The following is a 23,861-nucleotide window of genomic DNA, read 5'->3' on the forward strand; positions in this document are numbered from 1 at the left end:
GGAGAATCCTAGCCAGGTGATCTGCAGCACAGGACAATTTCAATGCAATTTTTATCAAACGATGGAACGATTTCTTTTTTGTAACCTAATTTTGATAACACAAAACTTTCCACAAAATGACGAGCCCCCCTACCAACAGATAATGGTAAAATGAAAAGCTGCTCTGTGTTCTCATTCTGTCTACTTTCTTGCTTAGCAGTCAGGCTGGTCAGAAGTTCTAGTTCAATACAAACTATATCTCCATCTACCACTGAAATCTCCAATAGGCGTCAATCAACATGGATACTTTCTAGACAAAATTGGCTTTGAATAAAGCCAGGTCCTCAAAACAGATAAAAAACAGACATCTTAGAACTGATCTTTCATCCCCTCACCTAATTCTAGAGGTGTGGATACTCCATGGGGGGGGGGGGGGGTGGAGCAGATCACTGGTTGCGAAGGCATTGTGCCTGCCCTCAAGTCGTCACTCTATTTTTCTCACATGGTGACCTGGGAAAATCAATTAATCTCCCTGAGCCTCAATTTTCTCATTTATAAAGCAGGGATAGTAATAATTATTCAGAAATGACTGGTGTTGATACTAAAAGCCAAAGATGCATCAGAATATGCCTCGTGAACCTGAAAATATTAAGCAAGCACTAGGTGGAACTAGTATCATTTTGCCCGATGACATAGATTCTTCAGCCTTGAAATTCCTATTAGCCGCCTTCTAGGTACCATCTCCTTTCTTTTCACTCTGTCCTGCCTTCCTGGTATTGTTTCCTTTAATTTCATACACTCCCCATGAGCCCTATCCATACCCTGACATCAATTCCCACTCTACTGGCCATCATCCACTAAACAGTCCTTCCTCCTGGGGCCTTTGAAACAGACATTTTGTTGTGAACATATTCATCTCCATCCTCCACCTTCAGCCTAAGCACTCCTTCTCCTCACAATAACTGAAGCCTGGTTTAACCACTGCTAAGTCGCTTCAGTCGTGTCCGACTCTGTGCGACCCCATAGACGGCAGCCCACCAGGCTCCCCTGTCCCTGGGATTCTCCAGGCAAGAACACTGCAGTGGGTTGCCATTGCCTTCTCCAATGCATGAAAGTGAAAAGTCAAAGTGAAGTCGCTCAGTCGTGCCCGACTCTTAGCGACCCCATGGATTGCAGCCTACCAGGCTCCTCTGTCCATGGGATCTTCCAGGCAAGAGTACTGGAGTGGGGTGCCATTGCCTTGGTTTAACCACAGTGCCCTCATTTTCCTTGGAGTTCTCCCTGATCACAGGGCTTGAATAAAATCCCTTTTCTCACAAAACACAGTATTCCTAATTTTTACTCCCTAAGTAGTTGCTCTCAGCAGTAGTCTTAGTGGCAAAAGTGCAGAAATAATTTAATTCAAACTTCTTCTTAAACCATTTTCCACTGGTACAGAGCCGCAATACCTTCACTTCAGCAAGGGAAACAGATGGTTGTTCATACAAAAACATTTGGCATTGGAATATACACTGACTACCCTAAATGCTAACGTTTTACAAAGAGCAAATGAGTTCTTTCACTAGATATAATGAGAAAAATGTGCATTTCAATAACCTGTAAATCCCTTTGTAAGGAGAGTGAACTTTGTTTCAGTCTTTCTTTCTCAGGATCAAGATTATATTGGGAACTCATTCTCTAGCTGAGCCACAAGGGAAGCCCAAAGTCTTTGATAGTATTTATTTTTCATTTATATGAGAGTCAAGATTTTACCCTTCTTTCCCTAAAAAGTACTTTTTAAAGCTAAGGACTGTACATTAACTCAAGAAGGTAAATCCTTAGAAACCCAAGAAATGTGTACATCTTTCTTGATTTCTAAATCAATTTGCCCAACACCAATCATGTGTGGGATCTGAAGTTTTGACACACATAAATTGCACACTAATTGAAATAAAAAACTGTATCCTCTGCTTCTGTGCAGAAAGAAATATATTTCACTTTTGAAAGTTTATTCTAATCCCAAGGAGAGGAGGAGGGGAACTGTCAGAAAAAAATGGGTAAAAATTCAAATGGGTGAAAAATATGACTGAGTGTCTGGCCAGTCTACCCTTCTGAACACTTTCCACCTTTTACTGTCTTTGAATTATTTTTCAGATTTGTAAGTTTGAGAAAACTAATATAATGTAAATGATTCTTGTCCACAGAAAATCAGGTGAATTGTGTCTGGTGGAGCACTGCCAACAGATAGACTGGCGTATCTTTTAATAAATAAACACCACAAATCTTCAATTCCTATATTTGCATGCTGCCTTGAAGTCTCCATTAAAATGGTTTAACATCTTACTAGTTCCCTCATTAACTTATAAGAGAAAATCTTTGAAGAAAGTGAAAGTGAAAGTGAAAGTCACTCAGTAGTGTCTGACTCTTTCCCACCCCATGAGTATATAGTCCATGGAATGCTCCAGGCCAGAGTACTGGAATGGGTAGCCGTTGCCTTCTTCATGGGATCTTCCCAACCCAGGGATCAAACCAGGTCTCCCACATTGTAGGTGGATTCTTTACCACCTGAGCCACCAGGAAAGCCCAAATTCTTTGATAGCATTCAGTTTTCATTTATATAAGACTCCAGATTTTACCTTTTTTTACCCCAAAAAGTATGCTTTAAGGTAAGGACTGTACATTAACTCAAGAAGGTAAGTCCTTAGAAACCCAAGAAATGTGAATATTTTTCTTGACTTCTAAATAAAAGTCAAAGGTATGACTTGCCCCTCAAGACGTTTTGCATTTAATCTACTCAGCAACTCCCAGAGGAGAGTACCATAATTATTTCTGTTTTATAGATGATAAGAGGAAAGCAAAAAGAGGGGAAGTAACTTGTCTGTATTCTAATAGCTATCAAGAGGCAAAACGACTATTCAAAACCCGAGCATTCAGGCTCAAGAATGCATGTGATGAACCGTCACTCAATAGTGCCTTATAGGGTGTTTTTGCCAAAAGAAGACAGAATGAAACCTTCTTAGCTAATGTTTAAAGCAGAGCTTCTCAACCACAGCACGGCCGACACTTGGGGTTGAACAGTTCTTTGCTGGCAAGTGCTGTCCTGGGCACTGGAAGATGCTAACTGGCATCCCGAACCTCTGCCCACTCCATGCTGGTGGCCTCTGGCCCACCACAGCAAAATCACTGACACCTTAATAAACAAATCATTGTGAAGCGGAGAGAAGTCTACAAAATCTATGAAAACAGCTGAATTAATCAACAAGTTGATTTACCAGGAGAAGGCATACTTAGCAGTGATTACCTGATGGCTGACTGTACCTCAACAGCAGGAAGGGTGTGATTTCTTGAAGGATCGGTAACTACAAACCAGAACGACACCCGCTGGGTTACATTGCAAAGCAGGACATGGGAAATTCTGCAGATGATGAGAAGAAAAAATATACATTATAAGCAAAAAATACCAAATTGCATTGTAATTCCACTTCGGCGTTATGACCATCTTAAGAGGTATCTTAGCTATGAATTCACTAACTCATTTCTACTATTATGAAGACATGTCTCAATTAACAATAAAATAATATAGGAAATTTCCTTTATTTCAAAATCATAGGCTTGGGGATCATTCTTAAATAGGAAATTACCAAGAGTAAAACAAACCCCAAAATCAAAAGGAATGACTCAGTGGAAGGCGGCAGGAACTGCAACCTCCATCACCTGTTAGCTGACAGCATCCGTTTCCTCGACACTTGGCCTGGCCTCCCTAATACTGAAGTCTTTTCTGTTTCCTCATCAAGATCTTTCTAGTGTCCTCCTCATTCAGCCTTCCACCTCTCAGAACCAGACAAATCTGTTGATCCACTACTTGCTGCCTCTGTTGGCCACTGTCTCTGCCCATCTCTTACCCCAGTACTGAGGTCGGCCAAATAACAGATTTTTGGACAGAGGGGCTCTAATGTTTGCAAGAGGCTTTGAACACTGTTTTTGTAGGTATCAGCTTCCAAGTGTAAACTGGAAATGTGCCTCACTCTACCCTGTATACCTGGATCATTTCTTCTTTCACAAGAAAGAAATGGCATTAGTGTTTGGAGACAATATATGAATGCATGAAATCCATGAAGGTAGAAAATTACAGGAGTCCACACTAAACCAACATTGTCAGAAAATTACAGGAGAGTCCACACTAAACCAACCAAGTTCTTAAGAACTTTCTCCAGTTCTTAAGAATAAAATTTCCCAAAGTGACATTAGCAACCATTCTAGAAGAAACACACAGCCTCTATGGATACAAGGAAATTCACTCTTTTCCCTTAAAGGAGCATTCAAGTGCATTGTGTTCTTTTGTACATACTGAAAGAGAATGCCCTTCTGTTAATTTTCTGTAGTTTTCAAGACCTGGTACAGATTATGTGTTTGCTGCTCAACTTGGTCTCTGTTCAACAGTGCCGAACAGAAACAAAAGAGAGTTTTGGGTGAAGTATAGAAGAGTAGCTTTTACTGCTTTGCCAGGCAGAGGGGGCCACAGTGGGCTAATGCCCTAAAGATTGTGTGACCCACTCTGGACAGAGTAGTGAGGAGTTTTATAGTTTTCAAGGAGCAGGGTATGATCACCTCGTGAACAGTTCTTGGATTGGTGGCATCAAGGTGAAGTTTCAAGCATCATAAATTTTCAAGTTTCAACCAGTCTAGGATCTACGTTCTTGTGATCAGCAGTTTTCTTCAACTGGAGGGAGTTGTGCTCTTGCCAGCTCAGTCATTCAGTCATGTCTGATTCTGGGATCCCATGGAACGCACCCCACCAGGCTCCTCTGTCCATGGGATTTCCCAGGCAAGAATACTGGAGTGGTTTGCCATTCCCTTCTGCAGGGGACCTTCCCAATGCAGGGATCGAACCTGAATTTCCTGCATCTCCTACACTGGCAGGCAGAGGTTTTTTTTGTTTTGTTTGTTCTTTTGTTTTTACCACTGAGACACCTAGGAAGCCTTGAGGGGTGGGGGGTCACCCTTCTATAAAAACAACTTACCAATGTGTTTCAGGCCTTTATCTGTATCTTTCAGGGAACTGGGAGTCAAGTGATTCTGCTACGTAGCCAAATTACAGTCTAAACTGTTACCAGTTCCCTAGCCCAAAAGCTATTCTTTGTTTCTATATCTTCACATTGCCCAGTCATCATCTTTTCAGTCACTGTTTTACTTCAAAAGACAAGAATACAAAAACTTGTACACTGTTTCATTTTTGTCCCTTCAAATATAAAGCACAAGGATTTCAGGCACTCCTAGGCTGATCTGCCCAGAGCCAAGATCCAGAGCCTGCAGCGGAAGCTTGGAGGAACCACTCTGCTCAGAGGGCAGGGGCAGCCACTGAGGTCCTGCGTCCGGGGGCACAGTCCTAGTGTGCGCAGGACCCCGAGCCTAGAGGACCCCGAGGCCACAAGCGCAAGCCTGTAGACTGATGCTAACGGTTGCCTGAGCCTCTTGCGCTTCACGTCTGCTGACCTCGGACGTCCAGAAGCCAAAGCAGCTCAAAGATCCGACCCCGCCGCCCAGCCAGCATGGGCAGCTTCCTGAGCAGGTACCTGGGCTGGTGGCTGGGCACAGACAAGGACGCGCAGCCCGGGTTCCCACGGCCCTGGGCCACCCGCGTCCCGCCTGGCCGGGGCCCAGGCCAAGTCCTGTTGGTCCGTCGCGCGCTCCGGGACCGCGGCAGGCGGCTCCGGGACCACTCGCCCGCCTTATACCGTAGTCCGACCCGCAGGGCCTTGGTGTCCCAGGCGTGGAGGAGCTTTCCCAGCTGGCTGCTCCTCCACCACTTCATGGGGCTGCGCTTTTGCCGCCATCGCAAGACTTCCAGGAAGACCCGCTCGCGGAAACGCCGCCACCGCCGCAGCAGACGGAAGGTGACCATCCAGATCACCGTCCCTGAGCGCTCGGGCAACGTCTACACGTGTCTGCCCAGCCCGGTGTCTGCCCAGCCTGGAGCAACCGGACCTCTGTGCCAATGAGACCGGACTGAGACCACTCCCTCGATGCCAGAAAGAAAAAGGAGCTTCGACGAACCTTGCTTGTTTTTGACTGTTCTGAGACCAAGAGAAGGAGGCAGAGCCCGGAGCCCAGGCTGTCGGCCTTCCAGCCCGTGTGTAGGAACGGAGTGGTCCCTGCCTTTGTGCCCAAGCCGGGGCCTCTGAGAACCAGCTTCTGCTGCGGGTGCAACAGCGTCTGAGAACCAGACTTCTGGCCCTGCCTGAGCCTTCCCTGTCTGCAGCCTACCTTGCTCCAAGCCCAGCACCCCCCATGCCCCTACTCCCCCCATCCGCCACCCCCAACCCCCAGGGCAGAGTCACAGAGCCTCCCTGCAGAGATGGGAGCAGACCAGCACTCTGTCCTGGGCCTCCTGCCCCCTGATGTGCCCCCTCGTGTCCAGAGAGCCAGGGCCTGGACACCACATCCCCATGAAACTCCCACCCACAGTTCTTTTTACCCAGCTGAGCCCTGCCCTACCCCTGCCTGAGTCACATATACAGCCAAGCCACCTCCCTCCACCCCAGCCAGCGCATCAGCCCAGCCCCCAAGCCACCCCTCCACCCTGCAGAGCCCACACTGAGGGTGCACCGCTAATTCCCAAGCCTTCACTCCTTGCTGCCTTTTCCCCCAAGAAGACCCTTCTCAGGAAGGTGAGCTTTCCCCTCTATCGCCTTTATAGAGGTTAAAGGTTGTTCTTTTACATAATAATAAAAATAGTTTCATTATTACTATGAGGATTGTCATTGTCTTCCTTTCAAAGATTCAAATATTAGGATTTTATCCACAGTATGTTTTCTCCACCTTGGCTCTGCTGGGCCAGACAATTCTCTGTGGGGTGCAGAGCTCGGCATCATAGGGTTTTAGCAGAAACCCTGGTGTCTCCCCTCTGGGTAATCCTGGTGGCTCAGTTGGTAAAGAATCTGCCTGCAATGCGGGAGACCTGGGTTCGATTCTTGGGTTCGAAAGATCCACTGGAGAAAGGAACAGCTACCCACTCCAGTATTCTGCCTGGAGAATTTCATGGGCAGAGGAGCCTGGCAGGCTACAGTCCATGCGGTCGCAAGGAGGCGGACACGACTGAGTGACTTTCACTCACTCTCTGGTACCTCTCCTCTAGGTGACAGCACATAACCTACTTTGAAAATCAAACCTGTCTCCAGTCACTGCCAGATATTGCCAGGGGGATGAGGGGTGGGGGATGGTGCAGAATGACACTGGTGGAGAATCACTGAGGGACAGTGACCTCTGCTGGCAGGAACTGTCAAGCCTGGTCTCCCAACACATGCCATTTTCAAAGACACAGATGAACAAAATGAAATGGTGTCTGCTGGCCAATAACATAATCCCCAATTTGTAGAATGCTTGGGATGCGAATGACTCATGCTTGGGGCCTTATTAACAGGAGACCCAGTTCAATTCCTAGGTTGGCAGGATGCTCTGGAGAAGGGATAGGCTATCCACTCCAGTACTCTTTGGCTTCTCTGGTGGCTCAGACAGTAAAGCATCCACCTGCAATGCAGGGGACCTGGGTTCAATCCCTGAATTGGGAAGATCCCCTGGAGGAAGGCATGGCAACCCACTCCAGATTTCTTGCCTGGAGATTCCCATGGACAGAGGATCCTGGCGGGTGACAGTCCATGGAGTAGCAAAGAGTCAGACACGACTAAACACACAGCACGTAACAGTCAGACAATGCAATTTTAAAAAGGAGCTCTTCATTTAACATCTGCAGGTTGGCAAAACTTAAAAAGGTGAATAATATCAAATGCTGGGAAGGATGCAAAGAATTGGAATCCCAGGCAGTGCTGTGGGCATCAGTGGGTCCAGCTCTTCTTAACCGGCATTTGGAAGTTTTTCCTTGAACACAGTGGGGCCACCAGAAACACTCTTCCACTCACCTCCCCGCCCCAACACACGTATAGATGGTGAGGTGGTTCTCGCCAGCCCCCTTAGTCAGCTGACAGAACTGAAAGAACCTAAATGTTCCCTGGTGGCTCAGAGGTTAAAGCGTCTGCCTGGAATGCAGGAGACCCGGGTTCGATCCCTGGGTCGGGAAGATCCCCTGGAGAAGGAAATGGCAACCCACTCCAGTACCCTTGCCTGGAGAATCCCATGGAGGAAGGAGCCTTGTAGGCTATAGTCCATGGGGTTGCAAAGAGTCAGACACGGCTGAGCAACTTCACTTTCACTTTCAAATGTCCACTAAAAGAGGAAGGGACAAAGTCAATATGGTATTGCTACCAAGGGACGACTAGCCCACAGATTTAAGGAAGGAAAGAGCCCAGGGTTTCCTCCGCGGCTGGATTTGGGCCAGATAATTTTGTGCTGTGCACGCCCTGTGGGTTGCAGGACGTTTAGCAGCAAACCAGGCCTCTATGGCCTAGGTATCAGCAGGACATCCTCCAGTAATAACAATCAAATATGTCTCCAGACATTGCCAAACATTCCCTGAAGGACAGAAATGACCCCTAGTTGAAAACTACTGAGCTAGAGTTACATTTTTTTTAAACCAAAAAACTCAAAAATATCCTGTCCAGTGAAAAAGATGGAAGTGGCACATTAAGCACAGCTATTCGTATCAATTAAGTAAATACAAAGTAACAAGCTGGCATAATAGAGGAGGCCAGAACTAAGTAAGGGGTCATTTGGACACTTTGCCTAGATTGTTCCATCTGAAGCATCTTTAAATCTGTGCAAACATGAATTTCAAAATACTCCCCTTCAGAGAGTTGGAAGATAAGCTCTAAAGAGCAAAGTCCCTTCTCCCTCCCATGGAGTGCGTTTTCTAAGAGGGCAGAGACAGAAGGTAAACACATAAATAAATGTGCACACTGGCAGGTGGGGAGGCATGCTATGAAGAGAAACAAGGCAGGAGAAGGGATGCACACAACTCCATCCACACACTGGGGCCACAAACGCTTCCTCTGTCCCCATCACCAGGAAACTCCACTGTCCCTTCCCATGAATTCCAGTTCTTCATTCAGAGTTTTCACCAGACTCAACTCAGGCTGTTACACAGCACCTCAGCAAACAAAAGGAAAAGCTGTTATCTACTTAGAAATAAAGATTTCTGAATCATTAAAATTGTTCCTACACTTGTTAAAGCCAACATTTTCAATGGTGACCGTTACCGTTACTGTTACGCAGCAAATGTCCTGGGCTGCAATTCAATAAGTCAAGCTTTTATTCTGAAGTTTACTACCTGCCCTTTGCTAGACTTGAGACAAGGCATTTCACTCTGCATCACCTACTAGCAAGGGACTGGGACCTTTGTGCGTCAGTGAGGGTGCCGTTGACATTTTGAGGGGGAAATTCCTCCTGATGTGCGGCTCTCCTGAGCTCAGCACCGCGTTGATTATCTCTCCTCTCCACTGACTCAATGCCAGGGCATCTCCAGATCGGCATGCCCCCCAGGACATACCGCATTTCCATAGGCCACCGGGAGGTGCTATCTGGATGTAGTGTGTACCATATGCAGGTGAGAGACACTAAGAAATCGCTTCTAAAGTGCCCAGGTCATGAAAAACAAAGCAAGTTGCAGATGGTGTCCTAGAATGGATCAGACTAAAAAGGGGTGCTCTGGGAACAGAAAAAAAAGGACACAGGTTTTTAAAAAGGGAAATTAAAAAATTACATAGTTTAATAATATTGAATTCACATTGATTTCTTAATTTTCATATATCTGTCATGGTGATTTAACCCATTAGGAAACGGGTCTAGAGCAGAGTTTCTCAACCACAGTACTATTAACATTTTAAGCGAAATAACTCTTGCCAGTAGCATATCGAACTGTGAAACCAAAATGCTCCAGACATTTCCACATATCCTTGGGAGCAATGGAAGGATGAAGTCCCCCCAGGTGGAGGGCCCCTGGTACACAGGAGTTCGGTATTATTTTGCAACTCTTTTGTAAGTATATATATACAGAGATAGAGATATCTTTGTCAAATTTACACAAACACATACACATATTCAGAGAAATAGAGGAAAAATTTACACATATTCATAGAAACAGAGGAGCAAAGCAGTGATTTTTAAAGTTACCTGGGCATACTAAAATGATCTCTAAGCATAAAAGAAGGCAATGGAAAAGTAACAGTTCTTACTGGCTTCATTGATAACCACATAACAGATACAAATGTACTTTGAAAATAAGCTGAATTCAACCAAAATATATTGAGTTCATCCGTATGAGAGTGGCCATAATAATTACGCAAAAAAATTTTAAGTCGTTCCTTTATATACTCAAATGGACCAAGCATTTATTAGGATATCTCTCGTTCTACTATGTCTTAAGAAGCATCATTTCTTGAAAGTTGATATGAGCAAAAAGGTGATTAGTTTTAGCTACTTTGGGTCTTCCTCAATAGAAGAATAGTAAGTATCCCTCCCACATGATGGTTTGGCCAAAAAAAGTAAGCCTAAGGTTTTAAGCAAACACACCAGTAAGCTTCTGCTCTACAAATAACAATTGCAGAAACAGACAGAATTGCAGAGATGAATTTCCATTTCCTTCTGACTGAAGCAGTTGACCTAGGATGGAGTAAGCCTACTTGCTAGAGTAGCAGGTTGTGGAGAAAGGGCCAGGGGAAAGCACACCCCTGCTTCTGGAGGCAGCTGCAAAGCAGAGGCTGCATGTGAAGATGGAGATGCCCCAGTGGGCTGGGGTTGCCTCCTGGTTTGGAAGATCCTTTGAGAAATTAACCACTGTCTTGGTTCCCACAGGGGTAAGACACTGAAATCCAACACGAGCTAAACCACAGGCAGGGAGAGCTCCTTCTACTGTGACCATCCCCACTACGTTCCCTGGGGTAGTATCCGCCCAGGGCAGTCGGGTGCAACGAGAGGGAGAAACGGGGAGTCGGACACCATCTTCTTATGTCCACCGTAGCCCAGGAGATGGGCCCCTGGGTTAAGAGCCAGGATGTTAAGCATGCTTCATTCACTCACAGATGCTCACTAAGAGCTAACAATGATTGGCCACTATGGTTAGCGGGGGTTGGGAGAAGACTCAACTGCAAGGGCATTTAGTGCTATTAAGACTTTTGGAGAGGGTGAAATGTATGCAGAGAATAACATGGAAACTTACATTATCATATGTAAAATAGGCCAATGCAGTTCACTTCAGTCGCTCAGTCCTGTCTGACTCTATGACACCCCATGGGCTGCTGCCTGTCAGGCTTCCCTGTCCATCACCAATTCCCGGAGCTTCCTCAAACTAAGTCCATTGAGTCAGTGATGCCATCCAACTATCTCATCCTCTGTTGTCCCCTTCTCCTCCTGCCTTCAATCTTTCCCAGCATCAGGGTCCTTTCCAATGAGTCAGCTCTTTGCATCAGGTGGCCAAAGTATTGGAGTTTCAGCTTCAGCATCAGTCCTTCCAATGAATATTCAGGACTGATTGGTTTGGTTTCCTTGTAGTCCAAGGGACTCTCAAGAGTCTTCTCCAACACCACAGTTCAAAAGCATCAATTCTTCAGTGCTCAGCTTTCTTTATAGTCCAAGTCTCACATCTATACATAACTACTAGCTTTGATTAGACAGACCTTTGTGCAAAGTAATTTCTCTGCTTTTTAAAATGCTGTCTAGTTTGGTCATAGCTTTTCTTCCAAGGAGCAAGCATCTTTTAATTTCATGGCTACAGTCACCATCTCCAGTGATTCTGGAGCCCAAGAAAATAAAGTCTGTTACTGTTTCCATTGTTTCTCCATCTATCTGCCATGGAGGGATGGGACTGGATGCCATGATCTTAGTTTTTTGAATGTTCAATTTTAAGCCAGCTTTAAGCCAGTAAAATAGGTAGCCAATGGGAATTTGCTGTATGACTCGGGGGAATTATGAACTCAGACAGGAGCTGGGTATCAACCTACAGGGTTGGGATGGGGAGGAAGATGGAGGGAGGTTCCAGTGGGAGGTGGCATGTGTATACTTATGCCTGATTCAAGTTGAGGTTTGACAGAAAATGACTAAATTCTGTAAAACAATTATCCTTCAATTAAAAAAAAACATAAATTTTTTAAAAAAAGACTCTTGAAGTTCAAGTTCACAGTGTGAGCCTAACGAAAGATTAGATCCAACATGGAAGCCAAAACTCCCAAGTTGCCTGAACCTACCCACAAGCTCCATGCTCCATCTGACAATTGACCCAGGACTGTGGGGAGAACAGGACTTCTGAATTCCATGTTGCTTGTCCACAGTCTTTGTCAGGAGGGGTTCTAATTTTTACCCACAGGAGAACTTCATAGACTAAGCATTGAACACCATTTTCAATTTTATCAGCTGACATCCCCTGGGAGCCTATCAAGCACCCTGTCCATCAGCAACACAAGACTTCTCTGGGCCTGGGGCCTGAGGCCAAGGCTGAATTCCCAAAGAGCCGTCCATGTGGACACTCAGGGACTGTGAAATGAATGGACGGATGGATGAACTAACAGAATGGAGAAATGAGCTCCATTGTTTTTATTCACTGTCTCTACAACATCCCAGAAAGAGAGTAACAGAGAAACTAAGTTGGGGGTAGCATAGCAATAACAGAAAAGGAATAAAGGAAAGGAGGGAGATTTCTTTCCCAAACCTTTGTTCCCCAGTCACAAATATTCAGACAATGCAACACAGAGGACTCTCTAGTATACGAAGACTCCTGAATCTGATGCAGACAGAAATAGCCAAGAGGAAGTGTACATGTAAAGAAAGTTGGTGCTAAAGTAAGTAACATGAAGACTGATTTACAGATTTCAATAGATAATATACTTAGCAACAAAAAGATGCAAATTCCTTCCACTTATACATCAAGTCCAACCCGCATGACTTCTTCCACAGCCTTTCTTCCCAAAGTGACCACAGTGAATGTCCTCTAGGGTTTGCATGAAATGAAAAATCAGGCAACAGCACTTACTGAACTAAACTTGTCTTTCAAAGCATGTTTTGATGTAATAAATAAACTGAAATACCTAAATCTTTAAAAGTTCTCATCATGACAAATAAAATCTTATTATAATGCATGGTGACAGATGTTAATCATACTTATTGTGGTGATCATTTCACAATACACACAAATATCAAGTCATTATGTTTTACACTTGCAGCTCACATACTGGGATCCATCACACTTCAATAAAAATAAATAATGAGTGAAATTGCACTAGCACAGCTAAATGGAAAACATACATTTTCAAGATTTGTAAACATACATGGGTCTGATGGAATTCTTTGCGTTCACTTGAATAATAATTTTGTCAAACTGTGTCAGAAACAGTAATACTTAGACATAAACAATTGCTTCTGTCAGCAAACCACTAAGATAGAAATGTCCACTCCCTTTCCTCAAGTGTGGGGAGCCCTGGACTGAAGGTAACTGTCTAAGAAGTGGCTCCGCTGCCACTTCTCGTCAATGGCACCAGACAGGGCCAACTGGGCTGAGAAGAATCAGGCTCTTGTTTCTTGAAATCAAAGGACTAAATAGGAGCTGGGCTGCTATTTTACAAGCACAAGACCATTAATCCCCTTACCATGGATACAAGAGCATGTTGTTCCTTCTCAGATCACAAGGCTTATCCCTGAATAATTAGACAGAGGAAGAAATTCATTCTGGGCCCTACATCATTTTACTCAGAAAGAGAACACTGTGCTTGAGTTACACTTCTACTTCTCTGCTAAAAATGATCAATTATCCAATAAAAACATTATTTGAGTAAAGGAGGCAGATAAATTTCTCAGTTGACCTGGAAAATGGACTAAAATTTCATCATAATTTCCTGAGATAATACTTTCAACATTTAAAACTTCCTGTGAAAATCTTTTCAAAAATCTGGACTAAACTTTACAACAAAACCTTGAAAACACCTGTTTACTATCTTCAAAGTCCCAAGAAAACTTAATGTAACCTGATCTAATAAAAGCAGAACCTTCTACCACTTAGCAGTCTTTTACTTGCATCATCTGTCCTACTTTTAAGAAAACTCATGGAAGAGCAAGAAAACCACCTGATATCAAGATCTGTCAGCAATGATTTCAAAAGAATTGGTTCTGTCCCATTTCATTCATCTTCCATGTCTGCCTGGGCCAGCTCCTTGCGAATGTCCTTTGTGGGACCTGGATTTATCCACCACTGAAGTCTCAGGGCCTATACAGCAGCCTACACAGCAGGCTTCCGATAGCAGCTACCAATTTCTCTGGCTCCCACCCAGCAGTGCAGCACATGCAGCCTCAGGAGAGCCCAGTGAAGAAGTCTTCTGCTTCTCACACCATTGCCTTGGGTGCTCTGGCAGCTCTTTCTCTCCTTCACTCCCTGCAGCATCTGGAGGGACTGATAGAGCTGGTGGGTCATTTCTGGGTGTTTAAGAGCTCAGGCCAGTCTGATCAAAACCTAGACCAACTGTCTTCCCGCCCCTAACACCCAGCTTCCCTCCCCACTGGGCTGGCCTGTGCAGCATGCATTCTGCCCTCCAGGCTCCACTCCTCCTGCCCATAGTCCCTGACTTCCCCCACTCCTGCTCACCGAGGGATGGAAAAGGGACAGGGGAGGGGGCGGGGATCTGCAGGACGAGGCCAGCTTCGGTTCCCCAGGTGGGCTCCCCGTGCGCCCCTGCCTGCTGGTGGCCTCATCATGGCGGGCCCTCCTGTCCCTCCAGAGTGCACTTGCGGCCTTTGGAGAAGGCGTGGCGATCTCTGCACCGGCCCTTCCCCTGGCACAGACGATGGCTTCCACCTCGCCCTGCCTGCCCACTCTCTGCCTTCCCTGGGCCCTGCACTTGGATCTTGGGCCCCACAGGCCCGTCCAGCTCCCTTCAGTGGCCTCCACTTGGCCCCAGCTGCCATCCGAGGGCAGACTGCTGGCAAAGCTGCTCTCTCTCACTCATGCAGGCTCGAGCTGCCTTTGCCTTCAGCTTTCTCCAGCTGAGAGGCAGGTGCCAGTCTCTATTCCACCCACAGGATGGTCTCAGTGCCTGGACACACTCTCATGGTGTCCAGAGCTCTAGGCGCTGCTACTCTGGTGCTACGCCTCGGCACGTGCACAAGCTGGGGAACGACATGCCCATCTCTCCTCTCACAGATGACTCCTCTCTACTGGCGGCTCTGTGTGACCTGAGGTGGGCAGGGGAGCAGGCAAGTTTGGCACCAGTGTGGCCTGGGCACAAGCTCCTCACATGGACCCAGCTGTCAGCTCCCTGTGGGCTGCAAGTGCAGACTGCTCCACCCATCCCACCCGTGCTCCGGGGAGGGTGGTGGAGGCGCCCCGCCCCCTCTCTGCAGGCCCACACCTCTGCCTTTGGGACCCCTGACCTTGTCTTCCACTGCCTGCGTGGGGTCATGGTGACTGGACATAGTCTTACATGGAGGCAGCCAGGACCTCACTCTAGAAGGACACACCCTCCTGCAGAGTCCAACCAGGTTCTACTGGGTCAAGGGTAGGCCACTCATAGGTTCCCAAATATGCAGAGGAGACACTAACCCTGTGTCATGGAGGTGATCATGCTTCATAGAAGAGATACTGTAGTTAGGACTGGGTAAAAGCTGGGATTAAATTGAGAGCCTTCATTACTCTGTTTATTACTTTACTATCTTTAGTGAATTACTCATTGCATTTTCCCATCCAGCGCACCTCAGCATCTCCCAATTTTCTGTGGTATCCCTAGAATAAGCATTGAGGCAAAAAACCAAATCAATCAACAGCAAATGTCCAAGATCTGGATCCCTGAAGCTATCCTGGAAAGGGATATTGCCTACTTTTTTCTTGTTAGGGTTGCTGTAACAAATATTGGCAACTGGGTGGCTTCAATGTAATTGTATTTTCTCTCACTTCTGGAGGCTAGAAGTCCAAGATTAGCCTGTGGACAGGATTGATTTCTTTAAGGCCTCCTTCTTTGACTGTGGATGGCTATCTTCTTCTGTTTTCACCTGGTCTTTCCTCTGTGCAAGCCTTTGTTCTAATCTCTTTTTATAAGGACACCATTCATATTGGTGTCCTATAGTACCTTACATTGATTACCTCTTTAAAGACCATGTCTCTAAATACAGTTACATGCTGAGCTACTGGGCATTAGGAAGTTCACCATATGAATTTTGATGAGACACAATTCATCCCATAACAGCTACCTTCCAGAATTTATTCTGTCCCACATTGATACCAAAAGACCTCTGAAAGGCAGAAGACTTAAAACCTAAACCACTTGCCAAAATACTGGTGTCTTCCATTCACCTACCACATCATGTGGTCTCCTTTCCCACAGGGGACGCCTGCTCATGTAAAGATGCAGCCATTTTTAGGCCAGCACATGTAGAATTGGGCCCAGCACCTGTACTGCATCTTAAACACAACCCAATTCATTAGGCAGCCCTCATCACTCAGCCTTCTGACAGCAGCATTAAGGGGACTTAAGCTGCCTGGTGGTGAGTGCAGCCCATCTCTCCATCCAGGGTGCCCTGCCAAGGGCTATTTCCTCCTGCCTAGAACATTTTTCTGCTTGCATGTTCCTGTTTGTTAATCCAGTCTTAGCTTAACTGTCATCTCTTTAGGGAGTCCTTCCCCTGATTACTCAACATAAGGAAGTCCCCACCCTGCCTGATTGTTATCAAGGTAGTCAGTTCGTTTACTTCAGAATACATGTTTAACCACCAGTCTCTCTGTTGGTCTACAGAGAGCATGAAGAACATTTCCTAAGGACACTCAGTAGATAACCATGTTACCCAATTTGGTTTGGACAATTTGGGATATCTTAGGCCTAGCAACAGCTTTCAGATATGTCACCTGTGAAATGCAATTTATTGCTGCTTTTTCATGCAATTTTACACAAGTACTGATACTGAAGCTGAAACTCCAATACTTTGGCCGCCTGAGGGGAAGACCTGACTCATTTGAAAAGACCCTGATGCTGGAAAAGATTGAAGGCAGGAGGAGAAGGGGACGACAGAGGATGAGATGGTTGGATGGCATCACCGACTTGATGGACATGAGTTTGAGTAAACTCCGGGAGTTTGTGATGGACAGGGAAGCCTGGCATGCTGCAGTCCATGGGGTCGCAAAGAGTCAGACATGACTGAGCGACTGAACTGAACTGAAAGGTATAAGTATGTAAACAGTAGTGGCCCCAGGGAATGATCTGCGGCTGCTAAGTCGCTTCAGTCATGTCCGACTCTGTGCGACCCTATAGACAGCAGCCCACCAGGCCCCCCATCCCTGGGATCCTCCAGGCAAAAACACTGGAGTGGGTTGCCATTTCTTTAAAGTGAAAGTGAAAGTGAAGTCATTCAGTTGTGTCTGACTCTTTGCGACCCCATGGACTGTAGCCTATCAGGCTCCTCTGTCCATGGGATTTCCAGGCAAGAGTGCTGGAGTGGATTGCCATTTCCTTCTCCAGGGGATCTTCCCGACCCAGGAATCGAACCCGGGTCTCCTGCATTGCAGGCAGACGCTTTACCGTCTGAGCCACCAGGGAAGCCCAAAATTGTTCACAGATTGATTGAAAGTGAAAAGTGAAGTTGCTCAGTCGTGTCTGACTCTTTGAGACCCCATGGACTGTAGCCCACCAGGTTCCTCTGTCCATGGGATTTCCCAGGCAAGAATACTGGAGTGGGTTGCCATTTCCTCCTCCAGGGGATTTTCCTGACCCAGGGATCGAACCCTGTCCTCCGGCATTGCGGGCAGATGCTTTACCGACTGAGACTTTAGCCTATGATAATTTCCATCAGTACCTCTCTCACAGCCACTCTATATAAACGTAAGGTCTCAGTGAAAGGGGAACTCACTGTCAAAATGAAATTTCAACACAAGTCCCTTATAGCCTCCCTACCCATCAGTAGACAAACTGTTAAGCCATCACTGGGTCTGAGGTACTCTTATTGACTGAAAACCAGAGGGAACACCTCGGATGTCAGTAACGGCTCTTTCGCTCAAAGGCTGGGTTTTTTAAACTAATGTACATTGCAGTTAGACAACTCTCTGAGCATGATAAAGGAAGAACTGGCTTTGGATAGACTCCCTTGTATACACATGATAACTTCACACAACAAAAGAATGAGGTGTTGAAATAAAATCTAAATCTTCATGACAGAAAATTCAAGTCAAACACAGAATGAAGTCAGCAGGAAGAGACAGCATGAGGGACCAGGAAGCTTCTTCACCTGGTTTACTGATCATTCTGATGCAAATACAGATGAGTTAGGAGAGGTCATCAAAGATGATATTTTACCAAATCCATTACTTGATTCCTGTCATGGATGATGGGGAAGCGGAAGGAGAAGAAGATGATGATGATCAAGAGGAAAAGGATTGGAAAATATTGATGAAGAAGAGGATGAGGATGAAGTGACGAAGATGATAATGAGGGGGAGGAAGGAGAAGAAGATGAAGGAAAAGATGACTAATGGAACACTGATGAATACCAATCTTCCTTTTTAAATTTTCTCCAGTCCCTGAGGTCAAGTTGCAGTCTTTTTTTCCCTCTCCCCTAGTGCTCAGTTTCCTTGTTTTAGAGATCTCTTTTGTCCTTTATGGCCTTCCCTGGTGGCTCAGACAGTAAAGAATCTGCCTCCAATGCAGGAGACCTGGGTTCGATCCCTGGGTCAGGAAGATCCCCTGGAGAAGGGAATGGCAAGCCACTCCAGTATGCTTGCCTGGAGAATCCCATGGACAGAAGAGCCTGGCGGGCTACAGTCCAGGGGGTCACAAAGACTTGGACACGACTGAGTGACTAATACTTTCATTTCATTTTCTCCTTTACACCATTCAGTTCAGTTCAGTTGCTGAGTCATGTCCGACTCTTTGCGATCTGATGAATAGCAGCATGCCAGGCCTCCCTGTCCATCACCAACTCCCGGAATTCACTCAAACTCATGCCCATCGAGTTGGTGATGCCATCCAACCATCTCATCCTCTGTCGTCCCCTTTTCCTCCTGCCCCTAATCCCTCCCAGCATCAGAGTCTTTTCCAATGAGTCAACTCTTCGCATGAGGTGGCCAAAGTATTGGAGTTTCAGCCTTAGCATCAGTCCTTCCAATGAACACCCAGGACTGATTTCCTTTAGGATGGACTGGTTGGATTTCCTTGCAGTCCAAGGGACTCTCAAGAGTCTTCTCCAACACCACAGTTCAAAAGCATCAATTCTTCGGCACTCAGCTTTCTTCACAGTCCAACTCTCACATCCATACATGACTACTGGAAAACCCATAGCCTTGACTAGACGGACCTTTGTTGGCAAAGTAATGTCTCTGCTTTTGAATATGCTATCTAGGTTGGTCATAACTTTCCTTCCAAGGAGTAAGCGTCTTTTAATTTCTTGGCAGCAATCACCGTTTGCAGTGATTTTGGAGCCCAGAAAAATAAACTCTGACAGTGCTTCCACTGTTTCCCCATCTACTTCCCATGAAGTGATGGGACCAGATGCCATGATCATCGTTTTCTGAATGTTGAGCTTTAAGCCAACCTTTTCACTCTCCTCTTTCACTTTCATCAAGAGGCTCTTTAGCTCTTCACTTTCTGCCATAAGGGTGGTGTCATCTGCATATCTGAGGTTATTGATATTTCTCCCGGCAATCTTGATTCCAGCTTGTGCTTCTTCCAGCGTTTCTCATGATGTACACTGCATAGAAGTTAAATAAGCAGGGTGACAATATATAGCCTTGACGTACTCCTTTTCCTATTTGGAACCAGTCTGTTGTTCCATGTACCAGTTCTAACTGTTGCTTCCTGACCTGCATATAGGTTTCTCAAGAGGCAGGTCAGGTGGTCTGGTATTCCCATCTCTTTCAGAATTTTCCACAGTTTATTGTGATCCACAGAGTCAAAGGCTTTGGCATAGTCAATAAAGCAGAAATAGATGTTTTTCTGGAACTGTCTTGCTTTTTCAATGATCCAACGGCTGTTGGCAATTTGATCTCTGGTTCCTGATTTTCTAAATCCAGCTTGAACGTCTGGAAGTTCACAGTTCACATATTGCTGAAGCCTGGCTTGGAGAATTTTGAGCATTACTTTACTAGTGTGTGAGATGAGTGCAATTGTGTGGTAGTTTGAGCATTCTTTGGCATTGCCTTTCTTTGGGATTGGAATGAAAACTGACCTTTTCCAGTCCTGTGGCCACTGCTGCGTTTTCCAAATTTGCTGGCATATTGAGTGCAGCACTTTACAGCATCATCTTTCAGGATTTGAAATAGCTCAACTGGAATTCCATCACCTCCACTAGCTTTGTTCATAGTGATGCTTTCTAAGGCCCAGTTGACTTCACATTCCAGGATGTCTGGCTCTAGGTGAGTGATCACACCATCATGATTATCTGGGTCATGAAGATCTTTTTTGTACAGTTCTGTGTATTCTTGCCACCTCTTCTTAATATCTTCTGCTTCTGTTAGGTCTGTACCATGTCTGTCCTTTATCGAGCCCATCTTTGCATGAAATGTTCCCTTGGTATCTCTAATTTTCTTGAAGAGATCTCTAGTCTTTCCCATTCTGTTGTTTTCCTCTATTTCTTTGCATTGATTGCTGAGGAAGGCTTTCTTATCTCTCCTTGCCATTCTTTGGAACTCTGCATTCAGATGCTTATATCTTTTCTTTTCTCCTTTGCTTTTCGCTTCTCTTCTTTTCACAGCTATTTGCAAGGCCTCCTCACACAGCCATTTTACTTTTTTGTATTTCTTTTCCATGGGGATGGTATTGATCCCTGTCTCTTGTACAATGTCACGAACCTCCATCCATAGTTCATCAGGCACTCTATCTATCAGATCTAGGCCCTTAAATCTATTTCTCACTTCCACTGTATAATCATAAGGGATTTGATTTAGGTCATACCTGAATGGTCTAGTGGTTTTCCCTACTTTCTTCAATTTAAGTCTGAATTTGGCAATAAGGAGTTCATAATCTGAGCCACAGTCAGCTCCTGGTCTGGCTTTTGCTGACTGTATAGAGCTTCTCCATCTTTGGCTGCAAAGAATATAATCAATCTGATTTCAGTGTTGACCATCTGGTGATGTCCATGTGTAGAGTCTTCTCTTGTGTTGTTGGAAGAGGGTGTTTGCTATGACCAGTGCGTTCTCTTGGCAAAACTCTATTAGCCTTTGCCCTGCTTCATTCCGTACTCCAAGGCCAAATTTGCCTGTTACTCCATGAAAGGCTGCGATGGACTGCGCAGAAGTGCATGGGCTGGGATGGACCGCACAGAAGCATGGCCGAGAGGAGCTCCCCCTCACCCAAGTTCAGGGGCGGCAGCGGAGAGGAGCTACCCCATGGCCGAGGTCAGGGGTGGCGGCCGAGAGCACCAGGCTGCATTGGCGCAGGAGCGGCCGAGAGGAGCTACCCCACATCCGAGGTCAGGGACCACGGCCGAGAGGAGCTACCCCACGTTCAAGGTCAGGAGGGGCGGCAGTGAGGAGATACCCCTCGTCCAAGGTAAGGAGCAGTGGCTGCGCTTTGCTGGAGTGGCTGTGAAGAGATACCCCATGTCCAAGGTAAGAGAAACCCAAATAAGATGGGAGGTGTTGCGAGAGGGCATCAGAGGGCAGACACACTGAAACCATAATCACAGAAAACTAGTCAATCTGATCACACAGACCAAAGCCTTGTCTAACTCAATGAAACTAAACCATGCTGTGTGGGGCCACCCAAGACAGACAGGTCATGGTAGAGAGGTCTGACAGAATGTGGTCCACTGGAGAAGGGAATGGCAAACCACTTCAGTATTCTTGCCTGAGAACCCCATAAACAGTATGAAAAGGCAAAATGATAGGATACTGAAAGAGGAACTCCCCAGGCTGCTAGGTGCCCAATATGCTACTGGAGATCAGTGGAGAAATAACTCCAGAAAGAATCAAGGGATGGAACTGAAGCAAAAATAATACCTAGTTGTGGATGTGACTGGTGATAGAAGAAAGGTCCAATGCTGTAAAGAGCAATATTGCATAGGAACCTGGAATGTCAGGTCCATGAACAAAGGCAAATTGAAAGTGGTCAAACAGGAGATGGTAAGAGTAAACATCGACATTCTAGGAATCAGCGAACTAAAATGGGGTGGAATGGGTGAATTTAACTCAGATGACCATTATATCTACTACTGCGGGCAGGAATCCCTTAGAAGAAATGGAGTAGACATCATGGTCAACAAAAGAGTCTGAAATGCAGTACTTGGATGCACTCTTAAAAACGAGAGAATGATCTCTCTTCGTTTCCAAGGCAAACCATTCAATATCACAGTAATTCAAGCCTATGCCCCAACCAGTAACGCTGAAGAAGCTGAAGTTGAACAGTTCTATGAAGACCTACAAGACCTTTTAGAACTAACACCCAAAAAAGATGTCCTTTTCATTATAGAGGACTGGAATGCAAAAGTAGGAAGTCAAGAAACACCTTTATACCATGGTTCATAACTTATTTTGGGGGAAAGACTTTGAGCAGAATTCAGTGGGAAAGAATCTCTACTCCTTTCTGTTCCAATTCATTTTTATCCCTTCCTGTCCCAACAAAAACTTTACGGAATCAACACTACCATTCTCTTTGGGAAAAAAGCAAACTTTCTGCTCCCTTAGCTCTGATGGAAGCTGGAGGGTGCTAGGCCCCAGTGTAGTACTATACAGTATCCTAGCTTTTTTCCTCCTTTCTCTGTATATTGGGTTCAGAGATTTCACTGTGTCTCTATGTGAATATGAACAGTTACCATTTACCAACATGTATCTGTCTACTTTCTCTTGTTTAAAAAAAAGAAAAAGAAACTTAAAAAAAATGGGTATAGCAGATCAGCAAAGGGTGGATTTGAGATGTTTGGGTGGATTAAAAGGGCATTTTGACAACTTAGCTTCACCTTTTGGATGTTTAATTGTGATGTTTAATACACATCCTTGCAGTTTAAGATAAACCTTTTAAAATAAAATTCCCTCCTAATGAATTAAATAAATCAATATCTTCATTTCAGTGAATAATTTTAAGAACCTCTTTCCTCAAAATGACTTTCATAAATATTAGGGAAAATGAGCTAGAGTTTCATTCTCCCTGCTTAAAGACATAAAGTGTAGAAAGATTTCATGCCTACAAGTTTAAAAATCAAGAAAGACCATTATTGATCAGGGATCAACACAAACACTGTTCAGATAAGGAAGACCTGTTGACAGAATGAGATGGTGATCAGTCTGCCCAAGTTCGAATGTGGATGGTAAGCTCGGTGTAGCAGATGAAACTGAAGATGCTAGCCAGCTCTCCTCAGAGCACGAATCTAAGTTGTTTTTCAGGTGTTGGGTATAATTTGACCTGATCTCCTATCCTTTTGTTGCTTCCTCTTAACTCAAGAGCATGAGCTGGCTGGTGATGAGTTGAGTTTTGGTCAGAAAACAAAGCCTCGAGCTATTTAGATCTGAACAGGATTGATGTAGTTCTAGATTAAGTATCTTGCCAATGGAACTGTTACAAGAAACAGGACCCATTCCAGGGCCCCAAACGGGGCTCTTGTCTAACACTTGGAAATGAACTGTCCAAGGAGACACACAAGCTGACACAGCAAGAGACTTTACTAGGAAAGGGTGCCCAGGCAGAGAGCAGTAGGTTAAGGAAACCCAGGAGGACTGCTCTGCCACATAGCTTGAAGTCTCTGCTTTTATGGTGATAGAGTCAGTTTCGGATTTTCTTTGGCCAGTCATTCTGATTCAGAGTCCTTTCTAGTGGCACACACATTGCTCATCCAACATGGATGTCAGTGAGAAGGATTCTGGGAGGCGGTAGGACACGTGGTGCATCCTTTTGACCTTTCCCAAACTCTTCCAGTTGGTGGTTCCTTATTAGTTTCATGTTCCTTACCAGGACTTCCTATTGCAAAATAATTCACGCAAATGGTTACTATGGTGCCTGGCCAGGGTGGGCAGTTTCAGACGGTGTGCTTCCACCAACTGAACCACTTGTCTCGGGTAAGTGTTAA

The 23,861-nt window shown here is 45.4% G+C and overlaps 1 protein-coding gene, 1 long non-coding RNA gene and 1 other non-coding gene across 6 annotated transcripts in view; 2 read left to right on the forward strand and 1 right to left on the reverse strand.

Annotated features, from left to right (window-relative positions):
• Positions 1-23,861, forward strand: part of CA5B (carbonic anhydrase 5B) — a 103,191-nt gene that overhangs the window by 30,270 nt on the left and 49,060 nt on the right. The gene's annotated exons all lie outside the window — the stretch shown is intronic.
• LOC112582114 overlaps positions 3,261-23,861 on the reverse strand; it is a 74,628-nt gene continuing 54,027 nt past the window's right edge. The window contains exon 3 of the long non-coding RNA XR_006548664.1: positions 3,261-3,373. This is a non-coding gene — a long non-coding RNA (uncharacterized LOC112582114). The remainder of the gene's footprint in view (positions 3,374-23,861) is intronic.
• Positions 7,961-8,032, forward strand: TRNAS-GGA. The gene has a single exon. It is a non-coding gene; the product is annotated as a tRNA-Ser (tRNA).

Source organism: Bubalus bubalis, chromosome X, assembly GCF_019923935.1.
Source record: "Bubalus bubalis isolate 160015118507 breed Murrah chromosome X, NDDB_SH_1, whole genome shotgun sequence".
In the NCBI taxonomy this organism is placed as follows: domain Eukaryota; kingdom Metazoa; phylum Chordata; class Mammalia; order Artiodactyla; family Bovidae; genus Bubalus; species Bubalus bubalis.